This window comes from Falco rusticolus, chromosome 8 (genome assembly GCF_015220075.1).
Source record: "Falco rusticolus isolate bFalRus1 chromosome 8, bFalRus1.pri, whole genome shotgun sequence".
Taxonomy (NCBI): Eukaryota; Metazoa; Chordata; class Aves; order Falconiformes; family Falconidae; genus Falco; species Falco rusticolus.
Genome location: NC_051194.1, coordinates 51,881,092 through 51,907,308, shown reverse-complemented (window position 1 = coordinate 51,907,308; position 26,217 = coordinate 51,881,092). Strand labels below are relative to the sequence as shown.

The following is a 26,217-nucleotide window of genomic DNA, read 5'->3' as shown; positions in this document are numbered from 1 at the left end:
TTCATTTCTGTAAGTTCACATGTCAGATGCTAATGAAAAAGCAGGAAAATCAAGAGGATTAGACTTCCTCTATATACCCTAAACATAGACATCTTTATATATTCCAATATTCCCATTGGCACAGAAGTATTAGGACAGTCCAGCCATGGTTTGGGTTTTTCCAGTGCACAAGGCAAGGGTACCTCAGCCCCCAGCTTCAGCTCAGTGCTGGTCCCCCTCCCTGTCAGAACACAAATGCACCAGACCTGCCTGATGGACATATCACACTTCATCTTGCATACAGTAAGCCTATAAACTGGCCCATTGCTACAGGCTGTCACGTGCCAGGTGAAATACCTGGCACTTTTGGTGTGGAAGTAAGTATTGCATGAGAAGCAGGAAGCCTGAAAGCCAGCAGGGCTTTCATCCACATAATGGATTAAAGCAGGGCTGATAAAAGCTGCCACATTCACTGCAAACCATGTAAAATTCTGGCACAGCAGCTGATTGCACATCTAACACTCAATGTGCAGGACCGGGAAAATCTTGGCAAGGAAGTTAATAACTCACTGAGGAAAAACAACAGAAAAAAAGATCAGCGGTAGAACAAAACTCCAAAGATTTTCCATAAGAAAATTATAGGTAGCAAAGCCACCACGTTCAGTGCAGCAGTCAGGTGTTTTGTTATATGCCGATAAAATATATGCTTTTGTCAGTTGGCAGCTTTGGATTCCAGACCAGGCTCACCCTGAAAAGCAATGGTCAGTTAGTAGCCACGCCAGAAGCTGCTCACATACCAGAAAGAGTAAAGAAATATACCTCCACTCAGGAAGTTTAGAGAAGTGGCAGAAAGGCATGGAAAATGCAAAGAAAAGATCTTATTTTGTAGACCACTTTTAATTTGTTTATATATTCAGGAGTTAGCACTCCTGCGCATCATGGATGAAAATATCCTGTACGTGAGCTTTGGAACTGAGCTCCCGAATTGTGATGCAGAGCTGCATTTTGGTAGCCCTTGCTGAAAAAGACCAAACCCCAACACTAAAGGAGAACAATCACTACATTTGAAAAAACCTATATAAATTGGATTTACTTGTATGTTACAGATCATTCGGCCTTTTTCAGCCTCACAATTCTCTGAATTACCAGGTGACAATGTAAACAGTTATTTCAAGTACCTGTACAAATGGGAGAATCTTCTCTCTAAAAAAATGCTTCTGCTGTGATACAGATTACTAACACTGCTTGGTTTTATATTTTAAAGAGTATTATAACAGCACTTCACTAGGCAGCTCCATCATGGCTCCTGATTATGTAGTTTGCCTGTCATTACCAGTCTGTCCATAATTCAGATGTTCCTGTTCCATTCAGCTTCAATCCAGATGAACATAAACACAAACAATCCAAAGATTAGTTTTTACATAGGTAGCTCTCAAGTTTCAGACAGTCTTGAAAAACTGAAGAACAGGACCCAGTGAATGTTTTTCTCACTGAGACAGAACCCCTTCTGCTCATTCAGACACTCCCACTAACATCTGCTCAGCAAGCTCACTTGTCCCAAACAACAGGAAAGATCACAGCACAGCCATGGAGGGGTTTGGGATATTGTATGCTAATGAGTGTGAAAGCTGCCTTGGAATTTGCCAACTGTAAACCATGTGTTCCTTTCCCTTGCAGTCTCAAAAAAGGAAGAGGCAGCTAGTTTGTAATCTGCTCAGGTATTTCTGCTATGCGCCTCAGCTAACCAATGTGAATCATCTTCGCACAGACAAGTTATACTGAATCTCTGAAAAACTAAGTTGCAGGCTACTTTATGGGAAAGGAGTAAGACTTGTTTCTGGTAAGGGCCATCACATACACAAAACAATGTCCAAGAGCAACAACAAATAGTACTTGTGTCTCCAAGAACTTTTTTTGCTCATAGGAATAAGTGGGAAGCATGTTTCAAACTTAATCTGGTACCTGAACATCAATTGTGACTTTCATTTTTCTTGTATCATTCACAGTAGCAAAGGTCTCAAATGTCAAATTATGCCTCCAGTTACAGATATACAGCTCCACAGAATTCATAGTCTCCCCCAAATGATATAGGCAAAAACTCAGGGGGGTAGGGGAAATGGCGCAGTATAGCAAGCTGTTCGTTGTTACTTTCTTGGGCAATGTGCAAAGCTGGCAGTCAGAAAGCCTATTTTAACTAAGTTTCTTACAAGACCATTTACTAGTTTTGCTGTGACTCAAACAAAATTCTAGTCAGTGACAGTCAATGTTTCCACAACGCTCACATGGTTTTTGTACATTCTCCTATGTTTCCTGGGTATAGATACAAGTGAAGGATTACCCGTGCTTAGCTTTTCTTATTCCATACAGAAGGGAAACACTTCTGCCCCTGCAGCATCAACTTGACCTTTCTGCCTCTCGGTCAGTCCCACTCTAGAGGCCTGACTCCACACACTGGAAAGAAGTGGAGTTGAAGTGAATGACTATTGCTTTCTTTGAGGTCTGCTGAAGACAACTTAGCCTTCATCTGTAAACAGGGACATACTCACGAAGATTACTCTCCTAGAGCCTCTTCCAGTGTGTTTCAGAAGCAAAAAGCAACTGTACATCTCCAGTATTTGATATAAGGACCTTCTATGAGGTACAAACCAGCAACACAGTTAATCACAGGGCACTTTTCTGGATACAATGAAGCATTCTTTAAAGCCTTTATATTCCTTTAAAGCAAAGAAATTCAGAGTAAAAGCAGAGTTGCTCTTCTCACCCTAAGCATGAGAAAGCACGAGAAAGAGCATGAGAAAGCACCTCAGCTCATTTGTGTTCCATAGATCAAGCCAGGCACACGACTGGGAAATGCACTAGTAGCCTCACCCAAACCTATTAGCACACAGTCAGCCTTCCTCTAGGCAGCACAGGATGAGAACATAACACCGTAATTGTATTTGGGGGAAAGAACTCTAGTTCAGATCAAAATATATAAATTTTGTTGTGACCTTATGTTCCAAGTTAAAACTGTATTACAAAAAAGACCAAGCTTTATTAAGGCAGGAAAAAAAATAATCCAGGTAGCCCTGTGAAAAACATTTCCTTTAGGAAGAGACTATGTAAGGTTTCAAACAATTCTCTTAAGTGAATGGGGAAAACAATTCTAGTACAGTAGTAAAAGTGTTCCCTTTGGTAAGAAACATCACACACGCTGTTTTAAACACACGTGAATGCAAACTGCAAAACAATATTTCTTCTAAAAATAAAGCCTCAAGGACAGTTATTTACCAAAGTAATACTTCTGCTAGCATTTAAACAATTTGGAACCATTATTAAAGCTGAAGACATCTGACCTTTGTCAAAATTATTAATGAATGTTATTTTGCAGACAGCATTAGCACTGCAGGATGTTGACTGAGACTATCAAAAGGGGACAGGTCTTTGTCAGAGGTCTGGTCGAAGTTAAGATTTCCTACAACCACTGAAATGTTTTTAAACCATAGTAATAAACTGTAACAGAGTGTACCTTATTAAGCTACTGGGATGTAATCCCCAGCAGAAAACCTACTCTGGACTGCAGTGGGAATTGGGTTAGACCCTTGATGCTCTGAAAGTCAAGAATAAAAAGCAAAAAATTTTCTCTGGTCACTTGTTAAGACACATCTTTAATAATTACATTAAACTGATTTATGCATTTTTTAATCTTATGTGCACATGAATAGTGACAGTGGGGCTAGGTAAAGCATCCTTCTAGGAGAAGCAATCCTGAGGAAAATGTTAAGAAAAAAAGAGATAGGAAAGCAATATTAATGGATTTTCTCCAACTCTCCTTTACAAACATCACTGGACTATGTAAACAGAAATTTCTCAAAGGCTTACGACTTCACTAAATTTGAGGGATTTTTCACAGGAACACCATGAGGTACACTAACAACAAGAAAAATTGCCCCTTATTCATCAAAAGACATCAGGTATCTACTCCAAAGCATAGAGACATTTCAGCTTTGCAAGAAACTATTCTAAATTTTTCTCTACATTTACTCCCAGAGACAACAGAATTGGTTTTAGGTGTTAAAAAAATTACAAGCCACTAAAACCTAAGGTTCTACTAATTTCTAGTTATAAGCATTGTTCCTTTAATTTCTCTAACAGCCAAAAAAACCCCTCCAGGTATACCAAGCTTTCAAGAACCCAGAACTTAAATAAGGAAATAATTTAAATAACTTCGGAATGCTTCTTATTTGCATTTAAACATTCACTTTGAAACGTTAAAAGTTACATTTTGGATCTTTCCCCAAAACTAACAGAGGTATATCAATAAATAACAAAGATGGAAATCAGCATTCCCATAATAATTTGAAATCAAGAACTTTTAGGTGAATATTTAATGAGGTAAAATGCAATAATAGACAAGTAACTGACTGGAATACTCTAAGTTGCATATAGCTCACACATTTTCTTCTTCACTATCAGATTTTTCTGGAAAGTGGTCTTTGTTCTAAAAGACAAAATTAATGCTTATTATACTATTTGTCAATTAAACCATATCTAAACCCCTAGTAATTAATGAAAAATAAGAAATGGGACAGTCTCCAGTGCATCTACCCTTGAACTCAACAGTTCACATTAATTACGTTTTTTCTTTCCACAAATGTTTGTTCCCAAGTTCCCAGTTTAACATGCTGTTCAAATTGTCTCACTCCTTCAGTCCTTTTAAGCAGAATTATAAAAGAACCATGCAAATATTTTCACCAAAAACATTCAAGTTAAACATTATAAGCTCAGGTACAGCTAAAATAGATAAGGCAGCCTTTAAATACTTATTTTCTCATGAGGAAATTTATTCTTTAAATCTAAGTGATGGTGATTGTTTTTGGAGAGCAAAAAAGACTGAGAATTATTTTCCTTCCAGCAGTTATCACTAACTCAACGTCTTTCATTCCAAGTTACCACAGGCACTGCAACCAAAGGCCATAAAAAAACCCTTCAAGCTCCACTTTGAGAATGTTCACCAGAACACAGACTTCTCTAATCTTAATTCCCAGGACAAAATCCTGGCCTCAGCAAACTCAATGGTAAAACTGCCACTAGTGCAGGAAGGTGAGAAGTTCTCTTGAGTAGTCCATGGGAGACCTTTTGAAGCCAGTTACCTCTGCACCAGCTCCTCTTTGAAATACACTTTTCTTCAGCAACGTTTGCCCAGCCAACACTCATCTCTTTGTGGGACTGAAATAGTTCAGCTGTTACGCCTGTCTCTGGTGAGTTAGTCCTCTTAACAATGCATGTGTTAACAATTCATTTGCACATATTTCCTTCAGACTACATTGATGGCCGTATTAAGTCTAGCACCCAAACACCCCAGGATGACATTGCACATCTCTAACACACATGTCATTCTCAGTTCTTGCTTCATTTAAGCAGGTTTTCCCTGCAAACAAGTGCCCACTCACATGTGGCCTCTGCTCTCTTCCACTTACGCTTCAGAGGAGAGTCCAAATGAAGTGGGTTCTCTCACTATCTATATATCAAAATATGTTCCCCAGTCACCTGAGGTGAGACATTCTTATCATCACAGTTTACTTTCCTGTATGTTTGTCTGCAGATCTTAGCCGCATCGCACCATGGTCAGCTCTTCAGTACTGCATGGAAGATGAGTCCTCAGTGGGAGGCTTTCCATACTCTATCCTGCAGCAAGAAGCCACTCAGCTCCTGAAAGAGACACCTGCAAAAGCAAGAACATTTCCATTAGTGAAAAGCGCCTTAAAATTAAAGCCTTTCCTGTGATGATCCTAACATCAAAGGGTCTTCAGTGCCACACCTTAGAAGTTAAGGAGCGTGGATGGACAGTACTTCCTGCCTTCAAAAACTACATCCCTTAACTTAAGATGACACCCATCCCTGAGACAATTATTTTGTGTTTGTTATGATGTGCTTATAGTTTAGCAATTTTATAGATGTGAAGGCAGAAAGGAATCTGATTTTTATGTCAAGCTACATCAAAAAAAGTGACATTGACTATTAACATTCATGTCAATATTTCAACTGATTGGAAAAAAAGAATAACCCTAACACATTTGTCAAGGAATAACAGAGTAAGCAGTCAACATTTTAAAACAACTGACTTGTGGGTTAGTTACAGTCAACAAAGATTTTCTTCCAAGTTGGAATAAGAAAGCCTTTCCAATTTTATTTACAGTTTTTAAGTATGTAGAAACAGACTCTACTAAAGAACAGTGGGGATTTTTCCCCATTCTAACCAAGAGATTCACAAGGGATTTATGAAGGTTTTCTTAAAAGTAAGTGAGAATCATCAGGTCACAGATGCCAAGTTGCCTTCTTATTGCAAAAATGTAAATGCTACTGGTCTACAAAAATATCAAGAATTTCCTCGTTGTACCACATGTAAGGCAAATTCTTTATATTTATTATTATAGGACAATCAACTACAGGTTTCTCTAGTATTTTATTGCAAAAACACATGAAATTTTTAGCAGCCATTCTCTAGAGAGAAATGTCAAGGTGACTGGAACAGTCCTTCACATGGATAAAAATATGCTTATAATTAGAACAGACTTCTAATATGATCATTTTGCATTTCTTATTCATGTTAGCAGATTGCAGAAAAGGTATAGATACTTGAAAAGACACAAAACTATAACTGATGTTATTTTAATTCTATATTATAAACAACCCACAGCATCCTGTTTAGACATAAAAAGCTACACTGCCTCCTTCTTGAGAGTTATGGTGAGCTATTCATTAGTAAGTAGGTATAACCACACACAAATTTCACAAGTTATTCTTGAGTTTCACAGCAGCACCTGAAGATTATCATGCAAGATGCAGCAGATCAGGTTATGCAAGAATTTGAGAAGTAAGGTGGTCTCAGATGAAAGTGGTAAGGGCAAGCTCTTGCCTGTGGACAATTAAAATTGGCCATGTAGACTCATCTGAGTCATTTCTACAGGAGTTTATGACTGTGACCCTGCTCTTGGTGCAGTCATTATTTTGGCTATGGAGTCTACCTGTCTAAGTACACTCAGGCAGCTACTAACAGGGGTCATCTGGAGACAGCTGCTTTCCCTCAGCTGATAACCAAATCTCCCAGTTCAGTCCCCCCAAGGAGAAACACAGAAGATACATCCTACCTTTCCCACCCCCCCACCCCCCACATTGCCTGCAGACACAGGAGAGAGGGGGCAGACCCTCCACAGAGTTCCAATATGCAATTTTTATTTCACCAGTGTGAAGTTAGCTGGACCCTGGCCAGTCTCATCCTTGAGCCTCCCACAACTGCCTCTGCCACTGCTTAATTAAAGCAGTCTAAGATCTACGTGGACCCTATCCTGTCTTTGGGTACTATTTGTATATTAGTAGGTTTGTGTACATGGGAACCACCACTGCTTATGCTGTCCCTTTTCTAGAAGGGAGAAAACATGAAGTTCTGTTTCTGGGGCTGTCAGTCTAGCTTGCTTGCTTGTTCTGTTTGTGATTTTTTGGTTTTGGTGGTGTTTTTGGTTTTTGTTTTAGAAAAAACAATAATGCTATTAAAAACCACTCTTTAGGCAGAGACATAGAAAAAACTATATAGACCCTGATCAAGATGCTGTCAATTTCATTGCAGAGGACTTTGAATTACCATTTGAAACCACAGTCAATCTTCACAGATATTCACATGAAAACTCTTTGAAGAAATGAGTAATAAGGCACAAGCTGTATCTTCTTATAAAATTCAGTATGAAGTAATACACAAAACATTTATGGGAAAACGTAAGCACAAATTGCATTAAGTGGGTTGGCAATTAGCAGACCTGGAGAAGGGCTTGCAGGCCCAAAAGCTTATCTATTCTCCCTTCTCCCAGTTACGTCAGTCAGTTTAAAAGGAGAAACTGCTTCTCCCTACATATTTTTCCTTGCAGGAACTTGGACCTATTTTTTTCTAGAATGCTCTGGTCATTACCCCCACAACACAACACTTTGTGGTTTGTGCAGATATCCAGATTATGCCCTATCCTGTCACATTCAGGAGATAATTATATTTTCAGTGAACTTGCAATAATAGCCAGTCCCAAAGACTGCCATGGGATACAACGACCACTAAGTCTCATCTGAGGAAGCAGGTTTTTTCTAATAAAACTTAAGGATCAGCATCTAGCCAGATTAGAGGAAGAAATGAAGGATACCAGGCAGGAAAATAGAGGTTAAGGTAGAGGTTTAAACAGGAATGCTTACACTGGAAGGTGTGTATGATCTTACACAAGGGTTAGAAGATGAAAACTAGTCTAATTTACTGTGGAGGATATAAAGGGGACAGAGCATCAATAGTCTCTATGCAGACTTCTTCCTTTGCTTGACTTGGCCTTGCCTTATACACTTATAACTTAAAAAAAAAATTGAAAAATATATATATAATGAAGCTTTTGAAATCAAGCATATGAAATGCCTCCATTTTGCTGCAAACCTGATACATCAGCCATTATCATGTTAAGCACAGGACAGAATTCTCAGGCTGTGAAGGGAATCTTTTTGCTCTCACTGTTTTGCTGTGTCCTTCCCTGGGGCCTCACCCAGTCTCTCAATTTACTAAATTAAAGGCTATTTAGTAACAGTAGGAAGATTATTCCTATCAGTCACTATTCAGTCCAAGTCCTCAATAAGGTGTTACTGGCAAGGCTGCAAAACCTGAGAGCACAAGCTGGGTATCAGGATCCAGTTGCCTCAACACATTTCTTGTATAAAGAAATGCAAACAGGAAAGCCTCGTATCTGAGTTGGCAATAAAATGCCTCAAACTTGGGAGCAATGCTTGAAAAACAAAAAAGTTTTAAAGTAAGTATCTCATAAATGTAATTATTTCTCTCTCCACAGAGTTCACCCACTTCAATTATCATTACTCTGAACTGCAGAACTTTCTAACAAAGCAAATAATTGAGTGACTGCAGAAGAAGGGGGGGGGGGCTTATTTATTTATGCATTTATTTTTTATTACAGGAAGTTACTGGAATGCAGGCCAGACAGTCATTTCAATAACAAAAAACTGGTGAATAAATAGCTACTGGAAGATTTTTCAGGATTTATGAAAGCAACCGTCCTCTACAAGAGTTAGATTACAAGGAAGAGGAGACCATCTCCAATGCAGCAGCAGGAAAACATGACTGGAATCACTGTCACTCTAGCCTAATGCACAAGTCTGTTACTTTGTGATCAAAAACCAGTGACTGCAGTCATAACCACTGTCCTGGACCCGCATATTGCACAAAGTTGTCCATAAAATTACTCATGTGCATAAGTAGTCCCACATGGTTCAGTGGCTCTCATTACCTAAGTGTTAGCAGGGGTCTTAGGTCAGGATACTGCATTCCTTAAACCAGACAGATTCCCATTGAAGTGATTAGGAGCACTTCATTTGCTGAATAGAAAGAATTCCACAGGTATTTGTTTGAAGTGTGATACAAATTTACTTTGGCCAAGTTTCCACCTTTCTTTAATGTTTGCACGAAAAAGCTATCTGAGTGCACAAACATTAGGGACCAAAGCAAATTTCAAACTCATTCACAGGTATTTGCACCAGAAGTTTGTGTACGCAGCTACTAGCACACACATTAATTATCAAACCAAATCATAATGAAGCACCAACTCAAATTTCTGTCTCACACACACACACACAGAGTTTACTGATTCCCAAGAGCATGTAAGATTTTTGTTAATTTTTATACAAAGAAATCATTGCCCTTTTGCAACTGAAAGGTGGGTTACATTCACTACTCAGTAAATCATCTGATTTGAGCAGTGAGCAAGAGCTACAACAGTGGAACGCAGTAAATTAAGCAGACATCTTGCTAAATCAGGGATTGAAGCCTTAGTGCTCTTCACTACAAATGGATCCACTGGATTATGGGTCATTAGTTCAACCACTTTAAACAAGTACAACCAAATAGGAATGTTATTAAACATTTATCTTCAGGGGCAGATTTACTGGAGAAGATAAGGAGATTGTAGAGACTCTCCATTAGCACTGCCTATTTCAGCATGCATTCCTGTCATAAGCACCTTTCATTCATAAAAATATCTCAGGAACCCAAAGCATCCTACAGATGTCTGCCTTTACATGCTGGTGACTACACCCTGGCACCCTCCAGACTTTGACCAGTTATTTCTAATACACATTATTTGATAACCTTTTGCTGCTCTCCTACTCCATGCTGTCAAGACAACAGGGGCAAACTTTTTTGAAAATTACAAACCAAAACCTGAATTTCCTAATATTCAGTCAGTCCTAAGGACACCAAGACATGAGCTTGCTCCTAACGGCAGGCCACCCAGCATTTTTTGAAAACCAGAACAATTATTTACAAATGTAATTTCTGCCTCCTAAGGGTTTATTTAACTCTTGCCAGGGACCTCCACATCTTACCCCTGCCTCCTTCCAAGGCTTCCACTGGCTAGAGCAGGAAGGCACAATGCAAAGAACAGGGCCTGCCTGTGAGCCCCAGAGGTGGCTTAGAAAAAACCTAGACAAATTCTCCCAGATCTTCTGTGGTCTTAATCACAGGTCTTGAGCAGGCTCCCCAAACAATCTGTCACACAATGGAACCATCAAAAATGGCAGAAATATCTCTCCTAACAAGAATGCTAAGGGTAAGGACAGAGAAAGAATATTAGAAGAGAAACAGGAACTATTTACCACCTGGCTGTACAGGGGAATGGATCTTACTAACTTACTCACTGACTTGCTAAGGAAAAGGGTAGTTAGACACACAAAAACAGTCTCTCTCCTTTCCCTCTGAGGTCAGTTTGGGTTCTTAGAAATTTTTACCTTGGCCCATGTGCCATTCTGAAGTAAGGAAATAATTAAGCAGGAGGATAGTGCAGTTTTCACCACCCTGGTTTATTGTTTTAGCCCCTGCAGACACTTTTTGTCACTGCTACAAGTTTTTACTCCTCCATATTTGTGGTTTCCCCACAGGAAATCAAAACTATTTAAATTTTCATTTTAAAGGTCAAGTTCCAGAAGAAAATAATCACATGAGGAAGGATGGGTTGGGAGGTTTTTTGTTGCAGGTTCCAAGCAAGAAGGTTGCAGTCAAATGCAGAGGGGTTTTTTTGGTCTTACATCACTACTGTTATAGTGATGGTTTCCTCATTGCCTTGAAAGAAGGCTTTATCTTTATTTTAAAACGTCTATTACTAGTTCTAGGTTTGAAGCTATGAAAGAAGGAAGAAGCTTACTGTAATACTCTCAAATTTTTTGCATTATTGATAGTCAAGAACTAGAAAGCTGGGCAATAAATGGAAATTTATCCTCTTTTAGTTAAGATTAAAACAACAAATCTCATTCTACCATAACCGATAAATGAATTACAACATCAATAATTTTGTTACAAAATAATTGTGACAACCAAGTCAAACGCAGCATCCATGACTATACATCTAATCTCTATAGAGCGCCAAACTTAGTCCTGATTTTATGAAGAAGGCAGGACCAAGAGCCTGAAAAAGCTTTGTTTTCCAAGAGTGGGTCTCAGGCCTTTTCATATCCCTGTAAATGGGTCAAGACTCAAGCAAGCTAGGTTGTTATTCCATTCCAGAAGTCTCAGACCCGTTTTTCAATAGTCACAGAAATACACAAACTGCACCACATATCACCTTGTGATATGAGGGATAGCTAGCTAAAAACAAACCAAAATACAACTCAATCCCTAGAATCAACTCTTGAAATTCCCAAAAAGGCAGCATATTTCAGTGCTGAAAAGTGCATTTTTATGGAAGGGTGTTGGCTCCGTTATCAACTGCCATGCCATTACTAGCTCTTAAAAGTGGAACAAATGTTAGGAAAGGTTTTATGACTGGATGGGGAAAGGCAGGAGACAGACTATTAAAAAAGGTATGGGAAGGAGTTAGCACAGAGCCAAAACAATCTTGCAGCTGCATTACATTATCCCAGTGGGAAGTTGCCAGGCTGGCAGCAGAGTTAAGCTCTATGCTCATGAAAGTGAAGCACTGATACCACCAGCTACAACCTGCATTAAATGAGCTTCCCACACCTCAGTGCCAATCCAGCTCAGTCCTGATCTGCAACAATTTTGCTGTTCCAGCCCTGGGCCTGTTTTATGCAAAGGCTGCCAGTCAATCTGAATGAACTATACATCCAAGCGGTGCAGTGATTTACAATTCATCTTTCAATCCATCATGATAAATAGTGAAGATTGTTATACATAAGCAACACTAGCAGATAGGTACTTCTCTGCAATCTGTTCATAATACTTAAAATCTATAACCCAAATGAGCTCCTATGTTATTCATGCTAATTATTTTATAGTACCACAAATGTACACAGTACTTCTTAAAGTACAAAATAGAGACATTATCTTTTCAAGTTGGGAGAGTTTACATTAACCCAAGATAACAACTTTGGAAAGGGTATGTGTAGAAATAACTGTGGTAAGAAAAAACATGTTGGAAAAGTTTCCTAGGGTAAAGCAGAAGAAAGAAGCAGTACAATGGACAAATATCAAAAGGATAGGCTATGCACAGGGTAAGGTGTGGCGAAAGCCTAAAACTGTTTTTGTGTCCTTGTCAGCATGACAGAGGCTTAGCATGCCAGCAGAATGTGGTTTTTTTCACTTGCAAACTGTATTGCCATGGTCACCCTCTAGACCTTCCAACATCACCCAAAACCTACTGCTTCTAGAGACTGCCAAAATTTGTTGAGACCTTCCCTACTGATGTAAAAGTGGAGCCATAATGCAAACAGTAGTGTGGAACTACAGAAACACAACCAATCCACTTCTAGTACTTTACTGTTTCATAGGGATGCAGGCTATGCTGTTGGTTTACAGTTGCACAACTCCTCCAGGTTACACAAGCTCTCAGGGAGGAACAGATGTCACAATAATACAAATTTCTGTACCATTTAATTCAAAGCACTTTATAAACATTAAGAAAAACAAACCCTGAGCTGTAAAAGCAAACTATAGATGGGATCACCTCACTAGCAAAATGCAGCTGCCTCTGACCTGCAAAATTACACCACCATCCAAAGCCAGGAAAAGAACTGGATATCAGGCCACACTCAGGAGTTAACTTTTAATATTTGCGGTTATGAGAACTATTTCTGAAAATATTTCAGATATTAAATATTATTCCATGTATGTCTTGGCTCTGTAGGTCATCTTCATAGAAATGCTACAGTATTTGGTGGCAGCTGTCCAGAAGAAGGAGCAGCCTCAGAACTTTAGAAATACAGAGACAGTATGTTTGGGTTTTGCATGTACCATTTACATACGTTGTCTAATACGTTGTCATGCACCTTTATGACAAACAAGTTGCCACTCAAGAAAGGGAAGCTTTCGGCTGTAAAAAACAAAACCAACACACACACCCCACAGATGACTGAATTTTTCAGTAACTACTCTGCTGGATAACACATTTCCAAATTGCAGAGCAGCTAGCATACAGCAGCTCTCATGACATGAGAAATTCTATTTAAGAAACCAGGCAAATCTTCTGTTCACTGACCAGACAGTGGTGTTCACAGCCAGGCAGAAATCAGTTCCTTTACAGACAGCTGTTCTTTACCAGCTTTATCTGAATGCTCAGATGCAGATGTAGGATGATGATAGACAAACATATCAAAGTTGGGAAGAAGCAATACCCCAGTACTTCGTTTCCAAACTGAAGTTTTGCTAGCTTGAGGCATGTTAGAAAAGCCAGATTATGCTGTACTTTTTGTTCAGTTGTTTAAAATCAGTCTACCCTATGCTGAGAGGAACATAACTAAAGCCCTTATGCAAGGGATCTTATGGTCTGAAGACACAATGAAACTTCCATAAACAGAAGTTTAGTTGCATAGTCTTATTGCAGAAGCAGCGTCTGAGACAACAGAAATCTTCAAAGACACAGTTTGATATAAGTTTAGAGGAACAGAAAGGTCCTCTTCCCGGCACTAAATATATTCTCCCACAATCATATAACACTATCATGCAGCTGCACAGTTGCATCTGCCACCAGATAATACTTAACACTTTCAGAATGCAAAAAGCAATACAAAACCCAGTTTGTGGAGTCCAGACACATGGTTAATATTCCTATGGGGAAACAAAGTCCAAAGAAGGGAATACGCCTTATAAATTCCTTGCATTGACCCACAGGCTCCAGTTTAGTGCTGTTCTTGGTGTTTCTGATCTTTGAACAGTCTAGTAAATAGGCCAGAGTTAACATATCAGTGTTGGTGAGTCAATCAGTTCTCTGGGTATAGTTTCACACTGTCTCCAAATTAAGTAGGCATTGCATCACACTGGCTTATATTAAATATTTTTTCCACAGCTCTTTAAAGTATAAAAACAGGGGTTTGTTTTGCTTTAGATTATTCCAGAGCAGAGTTCCATGGGAGTGGATCCATTTTGTAAATACAGAAGACATGGAGTCCCATACACTTCACTGTAGTTTTCTGTAGTATGTTGTATCTACTGCCCTTTAAGGGGCAAATACAAATAATTTTTTTTGTTATACATACTGACTACGGTGCTCTGGATTACACCTTCCTGACTTGATTAGTTATGGCTCCATCCTCTCTTCCAAAAGAAAATCCCTATAAATATGTCAAATTACATAGGTAAGTGATTTAAAAAATGTTCTTAAGAACCATTAGGGAACATTTATTTGCAGACAAAGAAGGTCCCCAGTTTTTTCCCTTTCCCTGAACAACTTTAGCACTTACAATAGACACCAGTCTCTTTCCTTTTGCTAGGTTCCATATGGATGCACAGATTCCTTCTCAAAAGTATCCAGCCACAATAAAGTAGTGCTGGGGGGAGAATTTGTTGGGAAAACGCCATCTGTATTTGCAGAGCTCTATAAACGAAGATACCACCAGACTGATACATTGTAGGTCAACTCTTCCTTTCTTTAGGGTCCACTTTTCTGTAACTGAAATCACAAGGCATGAAGTCAATAGATATTTAAACTATTTAAATAGCACCAAGGATAAAGGTCATCCCTCTGATGTGATTTATCTTCACAGCAACCTACCCAAGTCTTGGAAACCACTGCCTTGGAGATAGGAGATTCTGGGGGTTGTATAGATAAGAGGTTGGTATATTCAAACTAGAGATAGCTTTTTCCACAGTGTATTTAAGTAGTTTAGAGCAAGGTCTTAGGTAAAACCAACCAACCAAACAAACAAACAAAAAACCCCACCAATGTTAAATACTCAGAAAAATGCCCACAAAGCTGCAGAGAGTTGTTCTCACTCCCACTGGGCGAGAGGCTGGTGTTTTCCTGAGCCTGTCACAGTAAAGGAGATCAGCAGTCAGGTCTTCCAGTCCCTGCTGTCTCATGGCACAACACTATTTTCAGTCATGCTCCTTGCTTTACTTTTAAGGCAAGAATAATTCTTCTGTGCCCTAGTAGTTCATCCCTGGCCTAAAAAGGAGGGAGACAGCTTACTCCTTTGCAAAACTCAAGCGCAGTTCAGTGAGCCAGGCTAAACAGCTGATCATGCCAAAACAGGTATCCCACACTGCCACCTTCTCCTAACCTACCACACGCTCCCACTGCTTCTCTTATGCTAGACCTGGCATTTGCCAAACTTCTCCATGAGTCCATCAGCTTGCTCAACCAGCTGCACACTAGCCCAGGAAAAAAAACAAACAAAATCTTCTGGAAGTGGCAAACTGGATCACTTAGCCAAAGGTCAATCAAACATGAGAAGTGATGCCAGTGAGAAAAAGGAGAAGGGAAAGCCTGTGGCCCTCTCCAAACATCTCAGGAAACCAGTTCTTAAAGGGGTAGCAGAAACAGGCAACTCCAGCACCACCACCACACTGCCACATGCAAACATGTCAGCAAAAAGCTTGGTGAATAATAAAAAAGTAGTGAAATCAGACAAAGCTAGAGATCAAGGGCAGTATCTCCTTGACTTTCTGTGCACATTACTACACACATGTAAAAAAGAACTGTTCACATGACTTAAAGTTTTGACCAGTCCTATGAATTCTGCTACAGAAAGTCTCATTTTTACTCTATGAAACAGAACTCCAGCTTGGGTAATAGACAGCAATAGCACAATTAAAAAATTCCACCTGAGGCCAGCTCTGTTCAGCAACCAGAGAAGAGGAAGAGAGCTAATTAAAACCATGTTCTCTAAAAATCAGAAGTGGTTAGTTGCACGTACCAGATAGAACCTAGTATCTGTCACAGGCAACTGACCTCAAAACAGAGAAGGGAGCATGGGAGGTGAATGTAGCTACAACAAAACACACAGTCTGAAGAAAAAAGTGATTTAAGTCCTACTAGAATCACAGGTATTTGTGCCTAGGTGAAAAGAACAGCAGACACTGAGCTAAAGTAGATACTAAGGGCACGTTCACGCAATCCTGGCACAGATAGACCTGATGATATAATTGGGAGTTCTGCCTATTTTGAGATCAGTGTCTCAGTAATTTATTAAGTTCTCTTAACCAGTTAGTCCAGATAAGAAGGATTTCATATTAATTAACTACAGGTTTAAACCTGCAAAGGGGCATTCTGTATCTCAGAGACCACCTCACACCTTACAGGAGGGAGCTGGAGGTATCTTTTGAGAGCAAACACAGGGACCATTACTGTTCAATTTTGAGATTTTCCCTGCATTGCTGAAACCTCTATAGGCTGCTCCAGCAGCTGTAAGTTTTGCTTCTACAGCAGTCAGAAAGCTCTTGAATCATTAACATGGGAATATCAGCATTGCTATTACTCCCAGACATTTCTTTCTTCACTTTCCAATGTTTTCTCTGTCCTATCTGTCATTACCTTGTTTTCTCATTTTCCTTTTCATTAAAGACTGTTATTCAAGGGAGGAAATGTAGCACAGTCTGAGAATTCATTCATCATGAATGGAGAGAGACATATACTCCAGTGACTTAAGCAGAGGATCAGGAGCCAGGCTGCTTGTAAGACCTAGCCTGACAGTCTCCCTCTTGGTCTTTGTGCAAGTCATTTAAGGTCAAATACTTTTCCCTTCCCACAGCCAAAAGTTCAGCAGGGGGTCAATTCCTTTGGACAGAAGAGTTACCCCACCAATATTGATGCTCCAACTTGTGTGGTAGCTACACTGTCCTTGTGTGAAGGGCAAACGCTTCCTTTAGGCTTATCCTCACCACAGTTACAACACAGGAGATCATGAGCTCAAATATTTTGTGATCACATCAATGCATAGCATGGCTTTACAAACACCACAGGCAGGGACAAGCTGTGTACACACATCAGCTGGTCACAGCAAAATTTGGCTTGGATGAGAGCCTTCTCCCAGCGTGACTGAAATAAAGCACATTTTTTTTCTGATCTGCTTTAGCTGCAAACTTGTGAGTTTGCAAATATCACACAAACCAGTTCCCAGCAGTAACTAGCGCTGACTGGTTCACCATAGTCATCCATGAAGACAACTCACTGTGGTTGACATCTAGTCACATTTCCATCTCCTTCAGTCTTGTGGCATTGGGATTAAGGAGGAATTTCCACAGAATGGAGGTGTGCAGTGGACAGTGTGTGTGGACTCCAGGTGCAGTCCCCCATGAGCATCCCAGTGTACCTATCAGGTTGCTAAATCTTCTCTGCAGACACATATGACAGAGCAGCAGTGCTTCTTTCATCCTGTTTTAGTTCTCCAACTGGATATAATAAATTTTACTTGCTTAACAATAGAGTTGGAAAAAATAAAATAATTCACTTTAGCATTAATATGAATGTGTTTCTTTTTACCACACAGATGGGCAGAACCAGACAAAGGAGATTCTTCTCAGGAAATGAGCTAGTTAAAAGTAAGTTATGTGAAATTTAACCTAATTCCTGTGGCACCATTTGTTGGATGCATAGACTTGTAGCTAATTTCCCCCTCATTTTTTTTCTCTGGGAAACAGGAGTACTGTTGCTGAATTCAGAGCACCACAAAGTCAGGATTGTCTCACTGGAAGCTTCAGATTAATGCAGGATAAACAGACTAAATCGGACTTTGGTTCTCCGCTGCATTCCTATCACATACCATGAATACCTGAAGCAGAACAGTAAGGTAACATCAATTCTGTGAAAGGTGCAAGATTCACAATCAGTTCCTATCGCTGATATGCAAGCTGGTACATTTTCAGAGCAATAAGTGTGAAGGAATTTTCTTAGGTGAATAGATCAAGTATGGATTAGATGGAATTAGCAAGATTTTTGTTCTTTGTCCCTCCCACCCTTGCCCCACCCTCCCACCCCCAACCCCAGATATTAGCTTGAGAGTCATTGCTGCACTTTTCTTTCCAGCTTAAGAGAAAAAGCAAACAACCACCTGTCTTTCAAAGCTTCTTAAACAGTCAAGTTTCTTTGTCCAAATGTTCATTACAAGAATTCTGAGCAAACTGAGCATTGTCCAGTACCTTACACCTTCAGTTCATAGTCTCAAAACATGGCAAACATGCCACAAAAAACCCAAACAAAACCACAGAGTAATACCTACATGCCTTCCCCTCCCTTACTCTTGCTCCATGTTCTCACTCTGATGCTATATCACCTCTTCCATATATGCCAAAATTTGTTTGAATGGATTTGAGCTTAAAACTAACAAAGTAAAAAAAAGGAAGGTCAGCAAACCTGAATCCAGTTCAGTAAAAAGCCATACAGGCATTTTGGCCAGGTTGAAGTACATAATATTTTAGGAAGTGTCAGCTGTAAAGTATTAATGAAAATAACTCTCAAAGCAGAGTTATACAGAAATTCCCTGATCTAAACCCCTACACACCGAAAGCTGTATTAAGAACTGAAATACAGGGACTTTTGAAAACTTACTATTTTCCTCCCTTCTAAAAAAATAAGCAGAATCATACTTGTCACCTTCATGAACAAAGGTAGAATCCTACTAAACATCACCCTTCACACTATTTGAAAGAAGGAAGTTTAGGTACAAGTTTAAAGGGCACTGCCCATTCGCTATTCACTCATCACACAGGCATTAAGCAGAATGTGATTTACTTTGCTTTCAAGGCTGAATGAACTGCCACAGAGAAAGGCACCATTACTGTGCGCTAAAAATATCCAAACACGGGGAGCACAGAGGAGTTGGTGCACTGTAAATTCATATTCCAACATATTGCACACTAACTTTCCTGTACAGACAAGCCCTTAGACTAATAGGCACCTGGGAGTCTTCAAGTCTGAGTGCCCAATAAATAAAAAGGCTATTTTATTTTTTTTTATTGGTGCTCTGGAACCAAGCTCTGATGTGCCTACTCAGACAATGCTTCCATTGAAATCAAGTCTTGGTCTATTATTAAATACCATTTCTTTTACAGCTGCAAGCTTTCCAGGTTAGAGGATAGGGATTTCATATCAAGCCAAATCACTAATCTCAGTCCAAAGGGGATTGTGCAAGCATTTATTTTGATTTTATATAGGTACCTAGATACTCCTTGATTCAACAGAATTGCACTGATGCCTAGTGAAGTAAGTCCCCTCATATCTATTAATTCCCAACTCAGATAAATTAAAAAAATAATAATCAAAATTAAAATTTAATCTCATTTTCAAAACTGTTCTGGATTCAGGTTTGTTTGGGACAAAGTTGAGGGCCGCTAAGAAGTTTGAAAATCATTAACACAGCTTTCAGTTCTAGTTTCCCGAGCTTTAAAAGCATAATGGACCCTCAGAGCAGAAAACAGCGTATGTTTAAAGGCTGCACTGCACCAAGTTCATATAGCTCTAATCCTCAAGTTATTCTGAGCTGCTCCCACCAAGCACCAGTGATCTCCCATACCGACAGACGAGGCTTGAGTAGAGTCCATTGAACTCAGTGAAACACCACTACAGAAGAACGTTCACAACGTAATTTATCAGTTCCCCAGTCACAGTGAGAAGTCCTGTTTCAGGTAACCTGGCTACTCATAGCCAGGCACTACTAGGAATTATTTGCAATTCTGTGGAGCTGCAAGGAAGTGACTGCAGAGGTGAGCCCTAGGCTAACAAAACAGACCTGGCCAGCATTTGCTTGTTAGCTCTATCTGCAAGAAGCTGCTCAGATTCTGACACAAGAACCCATTTGCTCCCTTGAGGTACACCCAGCCAACACATGAAGGAAATGATCACTTACATCCATACTATTTTAACTTCTTCCTGCTACACTTTTGTTTTTTTCAAATGATGGGTCAATGACAAACATTTTCCTTCTAGGCATTTCACTCACTCACAGTGGTGTTCATGGAAAGTTTGACAGCTTTATCTTCTTTCTCAGCTACTTACAGCTGTGGCTCCACTACTTTGAAGTCAACTCGGATTTGGTTGGAATGAAGTGCAGACATCAGTGGCTTAGTGTGTCACCTGCATTTGTTATCTTGCAGTAGACAATTTAATCAATTATACTTTTTTGTCTAGGCACAAGAACAAGACAAAAATGCTGATCAGCATTTCACAGGATTGTTTCTTTGCTGCTAGCAGACCATTTAACATCCGATAGACCATATAAAAAGGTCTTCCCAGGGGCTTAGAGTGTTTGGGTTGTTCTTTTTATAGTGCAGAAGGTCATTAATGAGCAAGTGAAAGCAGTGTGGAAATAGCTAGACAAGTCTTGAGTTAATAAGAAACTGTCATTCTGCTTCAGTACTTTCTCATTAAGCCTAGCAATGTTCATGTCTAAGGAGACTGATGGTACAAATCTATTTTAATGCCCAGTTTAGTTCCCCACGACTTGAGTCAGAGCAAGTTTACCCCTCCTTTTTTTTTTTCCATTACTTTTTCAGTTCAGTGATTTTCTGAGGAAAAACACTACATTAATTTTTTTACAGATGCAGCTCAAAAGCTGAAATTCAGATTTTTAAAAAACTAGATATACCTTGACTTTTCTGAACAAAGGACCAACCAGCCCAAATCAAATTTTGCCCTCCAGCTCTTTTAAAATAGTCTATAAAGCTAGTCACCATATTATCATACTTTGCATGTTTTCCTGGACTAGAGTCTTACAACAGCTTTGTTGCCAAGTTTAAGTGTCACACAGAAATTAATTCTGCATTGCTCAAATAGACCTTTAAGTCTTAAGTATCAAGAGTCTCTCATGCTATGTTAACAATGAATCCAGAAAGCCACTTCTTGCTAAGATCTACCTTACAAGAGAAACTATTAACTCTTTAGCTACTCTCCTACACCCCACTTAGATTTGGTACTTCTAACCAGAATCTTAACCAAGTTCACTTGCCTTTATTCTTGCCAGGTATCCTTCCACAAAGGATCAGTTACATGTTTTTCAGTTTTTGTTGCCAGATCCAAGCACTTTCTCTTAAGCAGCTTTTAGCACCATGCTTACTGTTCCAAGAACTGATTTAGTAGAAGCTCAGCATCACACAGATCACAAGGAAATGCACTTCACATGCTTAAATTTACACAACAGTGACCTTCACATCACACTGAGTTACCAATTAGCTTGTTACACAATTTATTTAAGTGAAGATATGGAGTAAAACATAACATCCTTGGTGGCCAGTTGCTGATGCTTGGTCACTGCAGAGTCAGTCTCTACATACTATCCCCCTAGATCATGCACAGAAAGCCACACTGGCAGTGATGCAGCATTTGGTAACTCAGGCCTAACTTCAGGCATATGGAAGTTCAAGAGACAAGGGAGGGAACAGATCAGAGCAAAGTTCAACAAAAGAAACTCATGGAAGAGTGCCACATGTTCACTTTTGTACTTTACATGTACAAAACCTTCACGTGTGTATCAGACTAGAACTGCTAACACTGAGTAATGCCAGTTCTCTCCTGCTGTTTTTAACACTAAAGAAAACAGTGTAGTGCATTAGTGAGGGAGTTTCATTCTCTTATCTGTTATTCTCCAGCATTTGTTAGCTAAACCTCTTAACTCTCCCAGCTACCCATTGCTCACACCGGGGAAGTTCCTAAAGCACACCTTTTCACACAGCATGGGTTTCATCTCATAGTTGATTTCTCTTTTCTGAACTCCACACATAAGGAATTTCTTGTTAGTAAGCCCATAACGACTGTACATCCCAGCTCTGAAAACTCCCTCTAGAGCCGTTTCCACAGAACTCATTTTTATTTTAGTTTCTTTTCCTTTTCTTCTCCTTACAACAACCTTCCAAAAAGTCCCTAGATCTTTCAAGGCGAAATACTACTTCCTGCAGCGCAGATACAGTGGTAAGGAGCTGAAGTTGCTGAAGGTTTGAAATCTCAAATCATTAAGGTCATACAAAGGTGAAAAGCATTTAAAGGACTGGAAGAGGTGAGAAAGATAAGATGCATCCCAACATACCAAAAATATTGCAGGATTCCAGTAATGTAAATTATGTAATAATTTAACTGCAGCAAACACACATGCTTTGACTGTGTTTGATTCTTTCTGTAGCTGGTCAGCTCTGTAATTTAAACTTACTACAATATAAAATAATAAGAAATAAGCCTGCAGAAGTAGCAGTGAAAATTCACAGAAGGCTTAAGAGCTTTGAAGGATCAAACAGAAATGCAAAAAAAAAAAAAAATAATAATGAACAGAGCCTCAGGAAGTTTCCTTTTATATATTGTGGTTGTCACTGGAAAAAAGATTCATATTTAAAGACTTCTCTCCATTTTGATATTTTTATTACATAGCTGGCATGATATAGTTTTGGCTTTTCTTAGCATATAATGTTGATTCTGGATACTTGGAGTAGATCTCCTAAAGTCAGTATTTCCTATTTAAAGAAGGAACTCTGGCAAAAGGTAGTTTCCTTGCTCTTCCATCTGCACTTGAACTTTTAGTGACGATTGCAAATTATGTCAGCAAAACCCTGTTTTTCATGCTGCCATCACCGTTTCCTTTTTGCTGTCTCATCAGGGCTGGCCTTACATTGTACAGGGCTCTACATGCCAGTATCACATACAAGCTGATATCTGACTCCTTCCTCAATTATGATTAAGTCAATATAATCAGCCAGCATGGGGAAACTATGCAGGTGTTGCCTCCTTTTCCGGAGACAGAAAGATACTGGAGTTGTTCTCCCCCAGGCAAGAAACAAGAAGTGAGAGATGCGATTTGTGATGAAATTCAGAACCATGCAAAACTTGCCTGGTTTCAGATTTCATTACCCCTACACTGGAAAGGTCTGGCAAGGTAAGAGATCCTCCGCCAATTAAGGACCATATATGACATCAAGAATTCAGAAAGCTTCCAGCATGCAGCAAGGTGAGAAGCTGCAGCTTTAGTCAAGTCTTCTATTGAGATTTGTGCAAGCACTGAAGTCTTACAGAGTTTTGCTCATGGGCCAAGAAGCTGCCAAGCAACTACATGTGCCCCAACAAAAGTAAACAGACCTATTTCAACTTTGCAAATGGTCATGGGTAACAGAAAGCTAGGAATGCTGTGTTCCTTCTTGGGCTTGCAATATCAGTCTTATAGTCAAAAGAAGACTGGTACACACTCTCAGAAGGAAGCTCAGGATGATAGCAACTCCCCCACACTAAGGATGCACCATTTTCAACAGTGCTGACAGTGTTGTAAGTCTCAACAGCAACTGACAACTTCAGGAAGACGGTTCATGCTGTTACCTTGAATTTGATCACCACCACACTTGACATAAGTTCCAAGACTCATAAGCACATGTTTAGTTCGAATTCACATCTCGCTCAGCCCTTTCCTGACCAACATCCCATGGCACATGAGATTTCCCCCACTCTAAAAGCTCTTTGAGACAAGTTCTGCACATGTCCTAGGTAAGTCATTAAAGGCTATACATTGCAGGAAGCATAAAAAAAAAGCAAAGCATGGATTTAAGCCTTCAACTGTTAGGTGATCCTTGTACAACTTTGTCCAGATATTTGAGTCGGGGCAGGGGGGGAAGATCCTTCTCTACAAGAGATCTTTCATCTGCTTAAAAATTTATGTGAGCTTTCACAGTAACATGTTTCAGTGTTGTGCCCTGACAGCAAATTGTGCCATCTATATGGTTTCACACATATCCTTGGAACAATGGCTCTCTCTACTGGTGCCTTAACATGCTATACCACAGGCCTGGTCTGCAGAGAAAAGCACTGAATACCCACAGCAGGATGGCTTACTTTTTTCAGGGAAAATCCTGCTCTTTCCTCTCCTGGCCTGAGGTTCATTCTTTCAGCAAGTGTTTCCCAAGTACTGTCCTTAAACACACATTGAAAAGACAATCTACTGCTAAAGAATTGCTTACTTTTACAGTTTAATCTTGCACTTTCAGCTGATGCTAGCAAGAAGTTTCCTGGGGCTTTGTCAGGAAGATACATCTCTGTTTACAGATCCCCTTGCCTGCCTTTACTATTAATTTACCCAGCAGTTGAGGTTTGGTAATTGACAGCACGACAGTGTTGATCTAGCAGCTTCAGCCTGGCTCATAGATCATCTGCAAACTTTTATTTTAATTTTTAAAATCACTTTACTACTACTGCCTGATATAATGTTTCAGGAGACCTTTTACCTATCCTAACATTTGAAGACTCAATACTGGTTCAAAGATTTGGAAGTATAACTGTACCTTAAACCTTCGGTTCTAAAATACTACCTGCATGCATCCAAAAAGCAGAGGAAATGCATCCCCCCTCTCAAGCTGTACTATTGTCACTTTTGCCTTTAGAAAGTCTTAAACCTTAAATCTCCGTTTGGCGAGTTATTTTGGGGTTTTGCTCTGTCCCTCAATTCCCAACTAATTTGAGGATGTAAACATGAGTTCTTCATATTTAATCCTTATTAAGACATATTAAATAATTATTTTTATACCATCCTATATATTGAGAAAGAATACATTTGACAGGACTATCAGAAATCCGTAACTCAAGCCAGAAGTGACTGCAACATCAAGTTTCAAATTTCTCTTGGGGTGAGGGAGTTAAACATAACCACTAATTTTTTTTCCCCAATGTCAAAATCAGAACTAAAGCTATTCTCTCATCCTATAGCTTGGCTACTTATTTACTGAGACCAAGAGCACTGAACCACAGCTGCAGCACAGATGTTCAGCAAGGAAAACTCTTCTGCACAAATCTGAGCCCAGTCTAACCTGACCAAGAGTTGATCTTCACTTTTACAGATCCAGACAAGCAAATGGACGGAAAACTTGAACGCAGTATTACACAGAGGGAAACTTGCTCTACCATACAACAAACTTAACTAAAGAGATGTAAGTTACACAGAAACAGCAGGTTTTTAAATTTTAACTTTCATTTCTGAAAGAAGACTCAGACTAGGTTTCTACATCTTTTGTTCCTATTTTAGACAGGCACCTTAATTACTTTATTGTCTAGCACATTGTCTAGCACAGTGAAGCATCAGAGTGGAATTTCTCAGCAATCATACCCCAACAATAGATGTGTCTAAGGCCCAAATTCATAGCAAGAAAGTATAGTAATTGTCTCCTATTTATACAGTCAGAGACCAATCCCCTGTCAGAGTCCTCAGATTAAAATATTTGACTGCTACAGCATCAAAGTGCTTTTAGGGTGCTTTGATAGGATTTCTTAAAACTAGGACTGAGAAAAAATATAAGTCTACATCAATTTTACTGCCCAGGTATAAATCAGCTCATTCACATTAAACACAAAACCATACACTCCAGTCTAAACAGACTCTAGAGGAAAATGAACAAGTTATACAGAAAATGTATAGCAGAAACAAGCTGCACGGTGACACTGCAGAAAACTTACTCAGATAGTTAGGTTTCACACGCTTTGTGCTACTTAGATGATAGAAGACAACTATAAATTATTTATATTTAATATCTGTTAAATATTTATATTTACTGTATATAAATATATAAAATACATAGATATAAATATATTTATTAAAATATTTATATATTATTGTTAATTATATTAAAAAGGCCAGTTAAGCCAGGTTTATGACTCTCTTGCATAGTGATGTGATGCTAGTAAGTACAAGGGACCCTGGAAACATGGGAAGATGACGTGTACTTAATACATATTTTCCTCTACAATTCTCTCTATAAGCCTGGACAAGTTTATCAGCATTTATTTACAGTACATGCCCAAGAAGAGGGTTTTAAGTGGAATTTATACCAAATTACTTCAAGGAAGAATCATTTTTTGAACCAAAAATTGAAATAAAATTAAAATATCCAACTGCAATTAAGATTTTTTTTGCCTTCTCTCTCAGCCTAGTAAGTAAAATAGGATGTTTTATACAGAACTTGTGTTAAGCCAAATGTAATAGTATATTCCATGCACAGAATAAACATCTGTCTTTTTTTCCTTTTCACTACTCTCATATTGTGGCTAA

At 39.2% G+C, this 26,217-nt stretch overlaps 1 long non-coding RNA gene across 1 annotated transcript; it reads left to right on the top strand.

Annotated features, from left to right (window-relative positions):
• The first annotated feature begins 17,340 nt into the window (after positions 1-17,340).
• On the top strand, positions 17,341-25,127 carry LOC119152938. Its single transcript, XR_005105985.1, has 4 exons — positions 17,341-17,536; positions 17,707-17,758; positions 17,858-18,006; positions 25,013-25,127. It is a non-coding gene; the product is annotated as an uncharacterized LOC119152938 (long non-coding RNA).
• The last annotated feature ends 1,090 nt before the right edge of the window (positions 25,128-26,217 follow it).